We start from the raw sequence: 14916 nt of genomic DNA, 5'->3' as shown, positions 1-14916 counted from the left end.
CACAGCACACGGGCGCCTTAGCATTTTTCCTCCATAAAAACGCAGCCGCCGCTGTCGGGTTCGAACGCGGGAACTCCGGATCAGTAGTCGAGCGCCCTTAGTAACCACTGAGCCACCGCGGCGGGTGATATAATAAAATTTGGGGGCCACCCGTTTGACGCATAATGTTCGAAGTGGTGTCGAACGACTTGGCATGTTTTTGAGGATAAAATTAGTAATTAAGATGAAGACCAAAATATGTGTGGGATTCGTATACCGACGACTTTTTCCGGCGCAAACGGTGCATTCAAGTAACTTTAAACGGCCATTACGGCCGAACCGTTTGTCGCAGGGGGTACTGGATGGTGTCAAATGATTCGTCGTGCCGTGATGCACGCGTTTATAGAATTTATTAGCTGATATAATGAAGAATTATACCGGATATAGCAACTGGCTATGGACCTCCTTCACCCCGCGACGTCACGAAGATGCGGTGGCGCTGATGTTAGCAGCGACTTTCGCATGGTAGGCAAAACAGGTTACGCTTGCCCGTGTCTACCGCAGCTGCCGCAGCTACCGGCGGCTGCTTCAAGCCTGTGAACTGCAGAAGCAGCATGTATTGACCGGCTGCGTCACTGCTGGATCCGCGTAGTAGCATAAAAAATATTAAATTAGCCTCGATAGGTTTCTCGCGCATAAATGCCGCATTCGGAAACTGGCCAACAGGCATTGGGCCACGGTAGCAAAGCGCGAAGTCTGGGATTCGATAGGCACTGCCACTCAATGCACTTAATAGCATGCAAGTTACTGCGTTCATTCACCTGAACTTCAGGATAGTAGGCTAATAATTGCTCAAGGAAAAAAAGACATATGCAGCTGCACACGTACTTATCACCTTGAGCCGGAGTGCACGGGGCGCCGACAGGATCACTCGCCCCCAAGGAATGCGTTTTTTTGTTAATAGCACACCATGTTTTAATGGCGCGTTTTATGACATTTAATATTTACTTGAAACTGTTTCTTGATATGACGACGTAATTATTTCATTCGAGTAGAAAGAAGTCTGGTAAGTTGTGTCAATCTTGCGCGGTCGCGTTGGTGTGCTTAGAATAGCGTACCTTAAGTATGCTAAACGCCATATGTTTTTCATTGCATCATGCATGTGTCATGTTTCATGAGGTAGTACATGATCGCGAAGCTTGTTTGGAAAGAAGCAGCCGCACGCGTGCTACTAACAGACACGTGGCGAGATTGAGAGGGGACGCGGCAATGAAAAGTGTTTTCGTTATTCATGCATGTGATATGTAACTAAACTTGGTGCAAATATCAAATTCCTACGCGTTTCAGTAATTCCTTTTATCACTGGTGCAGTTCTGGGTAATTATAATTAACACCGTCGTCAAGTCCCCCCAAGGTCTCAAATAATTGAGTAGATAGTGCGCAGTTTTTTATGCCAGCATGTACATAAAGCCCTGTTCTGCACGATGACGCGATTAGTTCTTTTTCTATATGATCAGTACTTATGCATGCATAGTTACATGAAAACGTTTCTTACAAGAAATAACTAACACAGTACTGCACGTGTAGGGAAAAAAATCGAGAGGTTTATTACGCTCCTCAACGTCTCAGGAATAGTTTGCGACAAATGGAATCATTTGATTTTCATGCGAATTACGAAGGTGAGTGATCCAGTCGCAGAAAATGTGAGAGGTCACAAAACGAACCTTAAAGTTTATGGCATCTTCGCTATCGCTTTGGTCAAAGAAATGCGGCACTGAAATCAAAGAAATTACCTCACAATTTTTGACGACCACACTTCTAAAAAGCGTAATTTATAAATTTGTACTCAATATTTTGCTATAATTTTTCGTCACGAAACTAGACTTCAGGGCTAAGAAAGAAATAATTCTAGAAATCAAAAATTTTCACCAAATCGACCAGCTTAAAAAGAGGACAAGTCGGCCTGGCTGGTGCGTGGTCATGCGGCTAAAAACAGCGCTAAGCGAGACAGAGGAGATCAGGGAGACGACGCTGTCCCCACTTTTCGCACAGCGCGACATGTACATATCTCAGCAGACGATGAGCGCACGCCTGCTCCGACGAAACAAGGCCAGCACTTCCCCTCACTATTGTCCCGAAGTAAAATCATTCCGGCTAGTGCAGAGTGTCAAAACTTGTTTTATTAAATGCCTGGCGCATAAATAAATGGCAGGAACGCTTTCTACATGTTTACTACTAACCATATATACAATACAGTGGAAAACTATTTCTCTTTATAGGCCGCACGTGGCCGACGCGAGCTCGTGTACTTCAACAAATTACTAAGTTGGAAGCATCGACCATTGCTATGATTCGCAGAAACTGCAAACGCGCCTACAAGCCTTGAAAACCCGCGCTCAACACCTATCCGCGACGCCACTCCCCGACCTTTTGCCTACCACGAGCTCGCTAGCGACTGCAGCGCCACCTCGTTTGTTTACAAACATAATAATAATAATAATAATTGGTTTTTTGGGAAAAGGAAATGGCGCAGTATCTGTCTCATATATCGCTGGACACCTGAACCGCGCCGTAAGGGAAGGGATAAAGGAGGGAGTGAAAGAAGAAAGGATAATAGGTTCCGTAGTGGAGGGCTCCGGAATAATTTCGACCACCTGGGGATCTTTAACGTGCACTGACATCGCTCAGCACACGGGCGCCTTAGCGTTTTTCCTCCATAAAAACGCAGCCGCCGCGGTCGGGTTCGAACCCGGGAACTCCGGATCAGTAGTCGAGCGCCCTAACCACTGAGCCACCGCGACAAACATGCAGGAAGTCCGTAAGTAGCAATAGTAATGCAATATCCATGAGGTAGATGGCGCTGCTTGTGTCTTAGAAGTAAAGTCCAGAGGACCTTAATTAGAAGGGATGTTTCCGAAAAGAAAAAAAAACATCCGCAGATGTTTGGATTTGGTCCTCTCCGCGTTTGCAGAGCACACTTATGTAAGCACGACACTCCCGTAGCTAACGCTCTTTTTTTTTAAAGCGAAATTTATTGCCCCAAGGCATCAATGATTGGTCAAGGTGTGATGATGTAGTAGAGAATAAATGAATGGAAAAAGGTTAGCTGATTTGATGAAGTCCAGTAGAGAACGATGGTACGGTCCCTGCGTCCAGGCAATGTATGAAGCAGGGTTGCTTGGTGAAAGACCTGCTACCATCAGGTGCCGGATCCTTGTATGTTTGTGAGCTGGGCAGTCCCACAGTATGCTGAATGTCGGCCTCAATGTCCTCGTGTTTACATATCGGACACCCTGGCCGAGGAAACAATCCTCGTCGGTACTAAGGCCACTTCCGAGTGATGGCTGGTGTGAGGGCAACCCCGACCCGGATCATCCTAAGCCCAACCTCCTCTGCACGGGTAAGACCGCGGGGGAGGGTTAAAGCACACGGAGGGATGAGAGAACGTGTGCGGCGCCGGAGGAGTTCCTTTCTTGATGAAAGGAGGGTAAAATTGTCCAAATGAAGGAGCCGAGGCGGCGATGAGTTTGTATTCGCAAGGCGGGTCGCTAATTATGCCTGGCTTTGATAGGTCAGCAGATCCCGTGGGACCCACTCAATACGTACTGGCTGCAGGATGCGTGCCGCGAGCCGGTGGATGTCCTGACATATCGTTGGACAGCGGCTAACACGTCGTAGCAACCGCACAACTTGAAGGGCGTCAGTGCGGATGACAACGCGGGCCGCAGGGAGCATATTATGTCGGCCACGGAGCAGAGTGCTTCTTGAACTGCAACGATCGAGCTCAGCACAAAAGGACGAAGGGCGTTCCGTAAGCTGAAACCAAGAGGTTTGATTCAGGGCACGTCTGCACGGGCAGTAGATAGCTGTTGTTGCTTTGCAGTCTTGTATGCTTGCGTCTACGTAGACAACAATGGATCCTTCAGGCAGGCAAGCATCTTGTTCCTCAAATTTCTGGCGAAGCAACGATGCCGAATGAGCAGATGTTGGCCGGCGATTATCTGTTGGCTTGTTGTCGCTGAGCTGAACAAACTTCCATGGGGGAAGAACTAGCGTTGGCGGCTGAAGAATGGAGTGTGACGTTGCATAAGTTCTCAGTGCATGCATTCGCTGCTGCACCAGCTCATCAATGGTATTGAGCTCCGATTCTCTTGTAAAGCTATGACCGGTGTGATGCGTGGAAGGCACGTAATGGTCCTCAAAGCCTCTCGGTTCACGGCTTCAAGACGCTCTTAAGTCGAACACTGAGGCAGTGTTGACGGAGAATTTATTATCCGAGAAATAGCTTTTTTGTACAGAAGCATGGATATGGTAGCGAAAAATGAACTTACATCACAAAAAATTGAGACTCTTAAGCTTCACCTTCAAGAGCGAAACACGACAGCGTGCTGCAGCGCTGCCAGGGAGTCCACGGAACGCCATCGCCTTGCCCATTGTTCAAATCGCTCGGAGTCTCTAGGCCTCTTCTAAAAAACAGACGCTGCTCCACACTACCACTCGTAGACAGCTGCGGTTCCACCACACCTGTTCAGAATCCGCCTTGCGACTAAGGCAGCCCTAAACCTACCTCGTAGCACTAGTACAGCCAAACCCCTTGCACTAGGCATGCATAACACCATTCAGGAACTAGTTGACGCGCACCTTGAGACACAGTACCTTAGACTTGCCACGAGCGCCACTGGCCGCCATATACTCTCCTCCCTTCGCACCAACACACTGGCTAACCAGTCAACCCTATAGATTGACGCATCCATACACCACACGTTGTGAAACCCCTTCCTCGAAACGCCCATCCCCAATATCAGATCCCTCGCCGCGTAGCTCGCGCTAATACCCTCCTTAAGTATTACGGGCAAGCCCACGATGCCATTTGGGTAGGCGCCGCATGTACAGCGCATGAAGCGGTAGCAGTTGCCTACAATCAAACCCTACCTCACTCCCTAACTCAGCGACTTCCGTCGGGCTCTACGCCCGAGGAGGCAGAGGAGACCGCCAATGCCCTTGGATCGCCGTGAGCGCTCGGAGCAAACGGGCGCACCTCAGATGCGTTCCGTATTTCTCCGGCCAAATTCCGTGTTCCGGGCCACTTACGTTCACCTTTTTTTTTTTTGCCCTGGACGTACAACTACCGCTCCGGACCCGGTGTTGTGTTTTTGAGACCCAGGTAGGCAAGATTTCCGGAATTTTCGACCAATTTCGTTTGGCCACGCCAGCAGCTGCGGCGGCGACGCCGCGTCCCGCCGAGCCCAACTACGCCTCGACTATGCCGTACACTGTGGAAGGCACCCACATTACCGTCGCGGAGTTATCCGACGGCACATGGACGGCGTTCGAGATGCAACGCCGATACCGAAGACCATCTCCGATTCAGCAACAACCTGCTGGAGCCCAGACTACAGCCTCGACACCTGCTATCCCGAAACCGCGGCGTCGCGGCCGCCCTCCACCGCCGACCAAGAAACGTCCGCTTCCCCGCCTGCCCTTGGAAGACCTCAAGATAGTCCCCCGCCCGCAGGGCACACTCAACCTCCACACCGTCGGCCCCGCACGACTGGCTGTTGCCATCTGCGAAGCCGCCAAAGTCGACAAACGCCTGGCAGTCACTGCCGACCAGGTCCGAATCCACCCCACTAACAACACAGTCAGTCAGCACGCCCGACCGTGCTGTCTTACGCCAAGGTCCAAACCATCACCATCGACACCACAGCAGTACCGGTCGCCGCCTATGCCCCAGCCCCGGACAATTCCGTGCGGGGGATCCTGTACCGGGCCTACAGCTATGAAAGCGACGCTGAAATCCTCGCCTAGCTTCGGGCTCGCAACACCGACCTCCCCATCGTTGCTGTGCGCCGTATGGACCAGACACGACACTTTGTCGTCACTTTCGCTACTACCAATCTTCCCCGATACATGCGGTACTAAAAGGCTTTACCTTCGAGGTGTTCTTTTACAAGGGGCGCGTTTCAACTGTCGCAAGCTGGGCCACAGGAGCCCCAACCAGCAGGCCAACCACTCACCTGTCAAGCCACGTGCCTCGTGTGCAAAGGCCCACATCCCACTGGCAGCAGGAGCTGCAAATACCGTTTCGTGGCCACCAACCGGCCCAAATCATTCCTATCATCCACGGATACTGACACTGACCCGGAACCTTGCCACATGGCCGCCAGTCCGGAGGTCGCGGCAACCAACAACGACCCCCGAGAGGTGACTCTTTCGCGCCACTGCGAAGCAGCAGCTGCAGCCACAAGAGCCGTAGCCGCTCCTCATCACGCTCTCGGAATTCTCGGGCTAACTCCCAGACCAGGCCGGAGAGCAAGCCCGCCAAGCAAGTCGGATGGAAGACTCCTCCACCAGCTCCAAGCCAAATAACTGGCCAACCCGCAGGTAAAGGAACTGGCAGGCATGGTCAAACAAATACAGCTCCAGCTAGCACAGGGCAATGCCAAAATTCACAGCCTGGAGTCGGCACAGGCACACGAAAAACCGCAGCCGCAGCAGATGGCTAGCGTTCCCAACCCCGATCACACCAATGACTCCAACATGGACACCGACCAGCACAAATGCACTAAGCGCAAGGCTCCCCCACCCTTCACCTCCGACAGTGATGCCAAATTCGATGCCTTTGACGTTCGTGTCTCTAAAATAGAGGGCGCCCTCCAACGGCTGACCCCAACTATTGACCGTCTCATTGACGGCTGTTCCGCCATGGCAGCCAATATTCACACCATCCCCATCTGTCTCAAATGGTCTACCCCCCCCCCCTCCCCCCCCCGTGCACTCAGTGGCCTGGTCCGAGTCCTGCGCCCGAGAGTGCAGCCGCGCGCGCGTGGTCTGGTGGTATTATCAATACCGCCATCGCGCCTCCGCAGCGCCCCGAACCCTACACTAAACGCGACGGCTAGCGCGCCCATCACGGTATGGCAGTGGAACTTCAGGGGCTTCATGGCAAAGCGGAGGGCCTTGGAGCATACCCTGCAGGTTAAGCCATACACACCCCACATTATCGCGTTCCAAGAAACGTACACTGACACCAATCTCACCGGCTATGTCACCTACAACCAACCGGTGGCGCCGGATCTCTGCCCGAGTACCGCCACCCTCGTACACCGCAACCTCACAGCCAATCAGCTCGACCTTTACTACGCCGAAGTTACGCACAATTTCGTGCAGGTCCTTCCCACCAGCCGAACCCAATCCCCGCTCAACATCTGAAACGTGTACATCCTCCCCAGTGACAAGAGCACTTAAGTAGCCACTCTCCTCCGCAAGGCCTGTGCAGTCGCGCGAAACGAGATGCAACTTATAGTGGGCGACTTTAACGCACCGCACGCCGAGTGGGGCTACCCCCGCAAAGCCTGTGGTCGCAAAGGAGCCAAGGTTTGGGAGACAGCCCAGACTCTGGGCCCCACGCTACTCCTTGACCCCGAACGATCCACCCGTTTCGGCAACAGCGTCACGCAAGACAGCTGTCCGGACCTCACTTTCGCCCGCAATATCCCAGACGCGCGCTGGGAAAATTTCGGTATGAACATAGGTAGCGATCATTATGTTCTCAGCACTACCTTCCACAGACAGCAAGGGCCCCCGTCGCACACACCAACTGGGACGCTTTCCGGTACGTGCGAGCTCAGTGTCCGCAGGACCCCATAAACGACCTCGTCACATAGAGAGACTGCTCCGCGACTCCGCTAAGGCCACCTGCATGGCCACCCAAGAGGAGGATGGCCTCACCCCCGACGCCAAACTCATGCGCATGTGGGAGGCCCAGCGCAGCCTCCACGCTCGCTGGCTCAGACGCAAACACAACCGTCCTCTCAAGCTTCGCCTCGCTCGCCTCGAACGAGAGATCGAAGCCTACTCTGCCAAACTCAGTCATGAGCAATGGCACCAGACTTGCGACCGCCGCAACGGGCAGTTGGGATGCAAGAACACTTGGTTTCTGCTCAAGCACTTGCTTGATCCAATACACACCAAGTCTGCATCCCACAAGAATCTAAACCGCGCTATACACGCGTTTCAAGGCACCAACGAGGAACTCCTCGTTACCTTGAAAGACAAATACATCAACATCTCCACAGACATACCCATCCCATCCCCTCGCAATACACAGGATCTAAGAACCCAGACATGGAAAGAGACATCATGGCGTCGGAAGTCCGCGCCGCCCTGAACCACCACCAGGGCCGCCGGCGACGACGACCGCATCACCAACAAGATGCTACGCAACCTCGACGACCATTCAGTCGAAGCTCTTCCGGACCTTTTCAACCACAATTGGCATGAAGGTCGCCTTCCGGACTGCTGGAAGCATGCCAAGGTAATCTTCATACCCAAACCAGGCAAACGACTCGAGCTAGGAAACCTCCGGCCCATCTCGCTCACGTCTTGCCTGGGGAAGGTTATGGAGCACATCATTCTACACGGACTTCACACCCACGTAGACAAGGAGGACCTCCTTCCCCCCACCATGATTGGTTTCCGGGCTGGACTGTCCACCCAGAACATATTGTGGCAGATACAACACGGCATACTCGACCGTGTTTCCGTTTGCCAGCCGCTGCATACAAGCTCAATGTTGCCCACGCCAACGCGCGCGAGGAGCAGCTGTTTGCCATGACAACTATGTACATGCCATGGTTGCCAACGCGCACGCGGAGCAGCTGTTGCCATGGCAAGTGTGGAAAATAGACGCGACGCCGGTAATTGCAAATGGCGGCGCCCTGCCGCCTTTGGGTTTTCGTGCTTTTCAATGACAGCAACGATGTCTGCCGCTTGCGGTGACTATCAGAGTGCCGTTTACAAAAGCTTAATTCAAGATGGGTATTTTCTTCGCTTTCATTGTTTTCATCGATAACGCAGGCAATTTATTTGAACGCCGGTGAGGCGGTGAAGCAACGATGTCTGCCGTATGGGTAGTATGGGATAAGTTTAATGCAGGTAATTTATGTGGGACAACTGTGCTGTCACAAGGACATCGCAGCTGTTGCCTTTTCTTTTCATTGCGGAAAAGTTCTGAAATGCAGGAAAATAAAACAACATTCCTTTTATATTTAAAGTGTAACAGTTTACCCTCACATTTATTTTTCCACTTGCTCAACATTGTATAGCAGTTGTTATAGTTGAGGAACTCACCTGAATGAACAGCATTTTGCACCACGGAGACTGCGTAAATACATGGTGTAATTAAGAGTGCCGCTTGGACAAGGTTAATTCAAGGCATGTGTAAATTATGATTTTGTGGGCCACATCATGTGGATGTATCCTTTTTTTCTTAGTGCGTAAGAGACTGCATGAATACATGGCGTAAAAGAGTGCCGCTTGGACAAGCTTAATTCAAGGCATGTGTAAATTATGATTTTGTGGGCCACATCATGTGGATGTATCCATTTTTTTTTCAGTGCGTAAGAGACTTCATGAATACATGGCATAAAAGAGTGCCGCTTGGACAAGCTTAATTCAAGGCATGTGTAAATTATGATTTTGTGGGCCACATCATGTGGATGTATCTTTTTTTTTAGTGCGTTAGAGACTGCATGAATACATGGCGTAAAAGAGTGCCGCTTGGACAAGGTTAATTCAAGGCATGTGTAAATTATGATTTTGTGGGCCACATCATGTGGATGTATCCTTTTTTTTTTAGTGCGTAAGAGACTGCATGAATACATGGCGTAAAAGAGTGCCGCTTGGACAAGCTTAATTCAAGGCATGTGTAAATTATGATTTTGTGGGCCACATCATGTGGATGTATCTTTTTTTTTAGTGCGTAAGAGACTGCATGAATACATGGCGTAAAAGAGTGCCGCTTGGACAAGCTTAATTCAAGGCATGTGTAAATTATGATTTTGTGGGCCACATCATGTGGATGTATCCGTTTTTTTTTTAGGGCGCAAGAGACTGCATGAATACATGGCGTAAAAGAGTGCCGCTTGGACAAGCTTAATTCAAGGCATGTGTAAATTATAATTTTGTGGGCCACATCATGTGGATGTATCCATTTTTTTTAGTGCTTAAGAGACTGCTAGAATACATGGCGTAAAAGAGTGCCGCTTGGGCAAGCTTAATTCAATGTATCCGCAAATTACGATTTTGTGGGCCACATCATGTGGAGGTAACCGTTTTTTTTAATGCATCCTTTGTTGTGCATCCTCTCACCTATGTCTCAAAATCGTCATTCATACTGTGAACAAATGTATGGCTGAAATTAGCCAAACATCTTGTTTTATGAGGGGAGATTTTGTATCAAAAAATTGTGTAATTATTTTGCGGTGCCCCATATTTAATCTCCTTCAAGGTAATGCCCATTTGATCCAATGCTCTCGTCTGAAAATGTGTTTTTTCACTTTTTTTGAAGCAGTCCAGAAATTCTTGCGAGAAGTGGGGTCTTTCAATGGCTGCGCCCTTCTTCCACGACCACAGAACAGTTTACCCTGTGGACTTTCTTCTTAGAGGGGAACTGAGGAAGTTGTGAAGAAGAAGGTACTGTAAATGGTACTGGTAAATATTCTAGGTAATGCTGTTTTTGCTTAGAAATTTGCCACAACTTGGGCTATTTTCGTCTTGTTCAATCATGCAAATGTTTTAGAACCTCCTGGCATTTTCTGGCTTTTTTTGGATGTGCTGAAGTTTCTCCGGCAAATGCTAATTATGGCTGAGAAATTTGAATTTAAAAGTTTCCCTGCTCCATGAGTCAAACTCATGATATCCGAACCGAGAAGGTCGGGTTACCACCATTTTGAAGTGAATGGCAGTGTAACATAGCCTTTGCAATCCATGCCCAAAATTTGGTGCCTACGCACACAGTTTACTTGCAAAATCAGCTGGTGATGACAACACCTGTAGTTCACCTTTTGGTGTTTTCCGTCTTATTAAAGCTCAGTTTTTGGTGACAGCAGTTCCTTTGACATTAGAATATCATAGTCTATCGAAAAGCAGGTCAACTTTAATTTATCCTCAGTGTTCTTTTAAGTTTTGCTTGATTTGTGGGGTTTAACATCCCAAACCGACTTTAGCTATGAGGGGTGCTGTAATAGAGGGCTCCAGATAATTTTGAATACCTGGGGTTCCTTTATGTGTACTGACATCACACAGTACACGGGTCTCTAGCATATTTTGCCTCCATCAAAATGCGACCGCCGTGGCCAAGATCGAACCCACGTCTTTCGGGTCAGCAGCCGAGCACCATAACCAGTGAGCCACTGTGGCGGCTTCCCCTGTAAGGTCAGTTGGTTGCCCAGTGATAACTGAAGCTTATGTTGTGTGTAGTTATGCGGCATTCATTTGGGGGCTGAAATTTTTCAGAGCACTTTAAAATTACTTATACATGAAGTTCACGATTGCTATGCACTGAGAAAGCAATAAAACCTGCTCATAACTGTGCGTTGCACAAAGATTGCTTTTAGATGTCGAGTGTAAAGCTGTGTAAGTGAGGTTGTACAATGACTAATAATAAGCTGGTCCATCTAAAAACAGATCTTTCATATGCTCACATGTGCAATTTCATATTCCAGAGAGCTGTGGTGTACAAAGTTTAAAACAGATCTTTCATATGTTCATATGTGCAATTTCATATTCCAGAGAGCTGTGGTGTACAAAGCTTCTGAACGCCAAACACTGAATTATACACCTCATTAGTGTTGCACCCAACTTCAGTGTATGTTGACTCGAGATAGAGTGCTCGAAATGTAAATGCATGAATTTATCATCTCAAGGGAATTTAGTGAGGAAATCACTTCCAGTTCTCAAAAATTAAAGGGTCATACACATAGTGTAACGCTGGACAAACTTGCAAAGGCTTCGTCCCGTTTTGAGCTCTGCTAATTTCCCTTGCAATTCTACATATACGAAATTATATGCATCTCAAAAAAAGATGAGGCCAGGCGTGGTGTCAGTGAGGTCATTAATTGTTTCATTCTTGCTGAAGTGGCCGCTTGTGCTGCTAGCTTAGCTTTCTCTCACCTTTACGAATTGCAAACATGCTCATGACAGAAGAAAGTTGGCACATTTTGTAGGTGCCGGTCCGAGTTCTTTCATACATTGCACAAGTAGTGTACCTTATTAAATAGATAAGCTTCATGCAGTTACTATCATCTGCACTGCATGAAAAGGTTGATGTATTGTGAACATGGTTAAACAATAATAAAGGGAGACCACAGTGAATATCATACTGTTACTCACTTTTGAAAATGACACCCGATTTTAGTTACATCTTGTCTTCTCTGTAGTGAAGCATAAGATATTAGAATGCATGGATCACCGCATGGCATTTAGCTACGACTGTTATGTGATTTAAAATTCAATTTATTTTCTCATGCTGTTTCGGTTTAGACAACCAGACAATGGCTATGACATCAAAGGTCAGTATAGGTCACTGCTTCTTCATTTGTAATCATTCTAGCTCTTGAGACAGCCTTGTTTTAGCATTGCAGTTAATGAAAACAAAGAAGGAGCAGTTATATTGCAGTTTATTTTATGCCGCATGTGACGTACACCAACCCTTGATATCACAACCACCTCCTAGCCGCTGGAATCAAAACAGCATCAAGAGAAAATTCGATTGTAAATTATTTAGTGACTCTGATGTGTATGGGGTGATCCATATATACTAATGTCTAATGCATCGTTTCAAACAAGAAAACATGCAAGCAAAGATTTGGTTGGTGGGTATAGCCCTGTGAAAAAAAAAAACAGTGAAAAAGCAAGAAAGGAAGGAGGAGAAATGAGAACTACTCACACACACACAGCATTTGAAGAGCAATGAAGAGAGGAATCGAGTGTGTTCCATGCCTTACCTGCATTATGTTTCTCACGTCAAGAAAGCTGCAGGCAGGTAACGAGTAAGCCTATGTTTTTGGTGCCATTTATGCGAGGAGCTCCAAATTTTTGTGGACTTTGGCAATACATTTTGCTGCATGAATGTTCTGTCTTGTCAAGCTTAGAGTGGCATTCCTATGTCGTTCTAGAGGCATAACTGCTTCATGGTGCTTTTCCAAATACACATACTGACTATAAATATGAGAAAAATGTGGAGATGGTGCAAAGACAACGGCGGCATTCTTGAAAGAACAAAAATGAACAAGGATACTGTACCATTTTCACTATGGGCTCAGGCCCCCCTATTGATTTGTTGAATTCCAACAGCATTTTGTGAATGAAGATTCATCTAGGACCACTGTTTATTTCCAGAAATGAGACCACTGCCACTCGGAACAGTGAAGTGCAAAAGCTACAAAGGAGTAATTTCAAAGCATATTAGGAAAAATAAACCTGTCACAAGAAACACACTGACATCAATGGCAAATATGTTGAGAGATGTTTGAATGAACAGACTCTTTTGGTACAACCTTTGTCTTTCGTTTCATCAACTAACGGCCACAAATTTTAGACCTCCTCTCATAACCTTGCCAAAGTGTACCCAAGGTTGAGCAAAAGATTAAGAGCTGAAGGAGTTCACAAAAAAACACATAAGCAAACACAATGCGCCTCAGGGCCATCAACAAGGCCCTTTATTCCAACTTGCGGCTCATTCAAAAACATCCCATTTGGTAATACTCTCTGTAGGGCTAAGTTGGTGCATGGTTTTGAAAACAGACGTGCAAAACAGACAATGCTGGGGGAAGACAGACGAAACAAGTGCAACTGTTTATTCACCTATTGAAGCAAGTGAATATATAGACAAAAAGGCAAGAGCAGAGAGGGACCCACACATGCGCACAAGTAGAAACAAAAAGGTAACAAATGGCTATAGAAAAAAATGTGGCTCAGCACATATCTAAAAACACACTTTCTTTTCTTCGCCTTTGTTGATGTGGAACGCCTCTATAAGTTCACGGGCTGTAGTATCTTTGCCCCTGCTTAAGATTTTTGTTTTCTTCAGCTTCGCCTGGCATTTTTTTTTCTTTTTCATTGCAGGATTTAAAGTAATGTGGTAAGAAAGAACCCGTGCCGTTCTTTAATGCGTGATTATGGTCAGCAAGGCTATCATTAATACATCAGCCCGTTTGGTCAATGTAAGATTTCCCACACGTCAATGGGATCTGATAAACTACGCCCACTGCACATTTCACAAATGGCGTCACATGCTTTTTCTGGCATTCTGCTTGTTTCGGTTTGTTTGAATCCATTTTGCCACACAAGGAGAACAGCTTCTTGGGGGTGGAAAAACTACACGAACTTTAAACTTTGCCTCAACATGTTTCAGATTGTGTGCCATCTTATGAATATAAGGAATTATCACAGGTTTAGTTTTCTGTTTGGCAACATCGTTTTTTGCACAGTTATTACACTTTTCTTTTTTAACCTTTTTCAGTAACACTTTGGCAATTGAGCAGAGTAGGATAGCGAGCTTGTTGAAGCCTGGTCTTGCCTTTTTGCTGATCTATTCACTCGTTTTCAAGTGAATACACAGTTGCAGAGTTGCACTTGTTTCGTCTGTCTTTCTCCTGTGTTGTTAGTTTTGCGCATTGTCTTTTTTCAAAATTTCATTCGGTGACACCTGACTGCCCCAAATGGCGGAAGTAGATGCACATCTGCTTCTGGCATTTTGGCCAATTAGGTTTCGCTGAAAGGGATGTTTTCAAAAGGGACACAAATTGGAATACAGGCAGAGATTCGCCTACCGTGTGGGAGTATGCCCATTTGGCAATGCACTGTAGCAAATGCAAGAAACATGGCTGCTGCCCTGCCCTTGAAAACACAGTGTTACAGTGTTCTTTGCAAAGGCAAGAGGTAAAACTGGGGCTTTCATATCACCAAGAATGCCGACAAAAATATATGAGCACGCTATCTTCATCATTATCATCATCAGCATGACTGCGCCAACTGCAGGGCAAAGGCCTCTCCCATGTCTCTCCCATTAACCCTGTCCTTTGCCAGCTGCAGCCACCGTATCCCCGTAAACTTCCTAATCTCATCCGCCCACCTAACTTTCTGCCGTCCCCT

The 14916-nt window shown here is 47.6% G+C and overlaps 1 long non-coding RNA gene across 4 annotated transcripts; it reads left to right on the top strand.

The window, feature by feature from the left end:
• The first annotated feature begins 9860 nt into the window (after positions 1-9860).
• LOC144112897 (uncharacterized) lies at positions 9861-13991 on the top strand. Of its 4 annotated transcripts, none has more exons than XR_013310525.1 (3): positions 9861-9931; positions 10334-10455; positions 13162-13991. It is a non-coding gene; the product is annotated as an uncharacterized LOC144112897 (long non-coding RNA). The 4 variants fall into 4 exon arrangements; XR_013310527.1 differs by having other exon boundaries at positions 10334-10467; XR_013310526.1 differs by having other exon boundaries at positions 10334-10486.
• Positions 13992-14916: the final 925 nt, after the last annotated feature.

The sequence above is a fragment of the Amblyomma americanum genome, chromosome 1 (genome assembly GCF_052857255.1).
Source record: "Amblyomma americanum isolate KBUSLIRL-KWMA chromosome 1, ASM5285725v1, whole genome shotgun sequence".
Lineage (NCBI taxonomy): Eukaryota > Metazoa > Arthropoda > Arachnida > Ixodida > Ixodidae > Amblyomma > Amblyomma americanum.
This window is presented reverse-complemented; position numbering and strand designations above follow the sequence as displayed.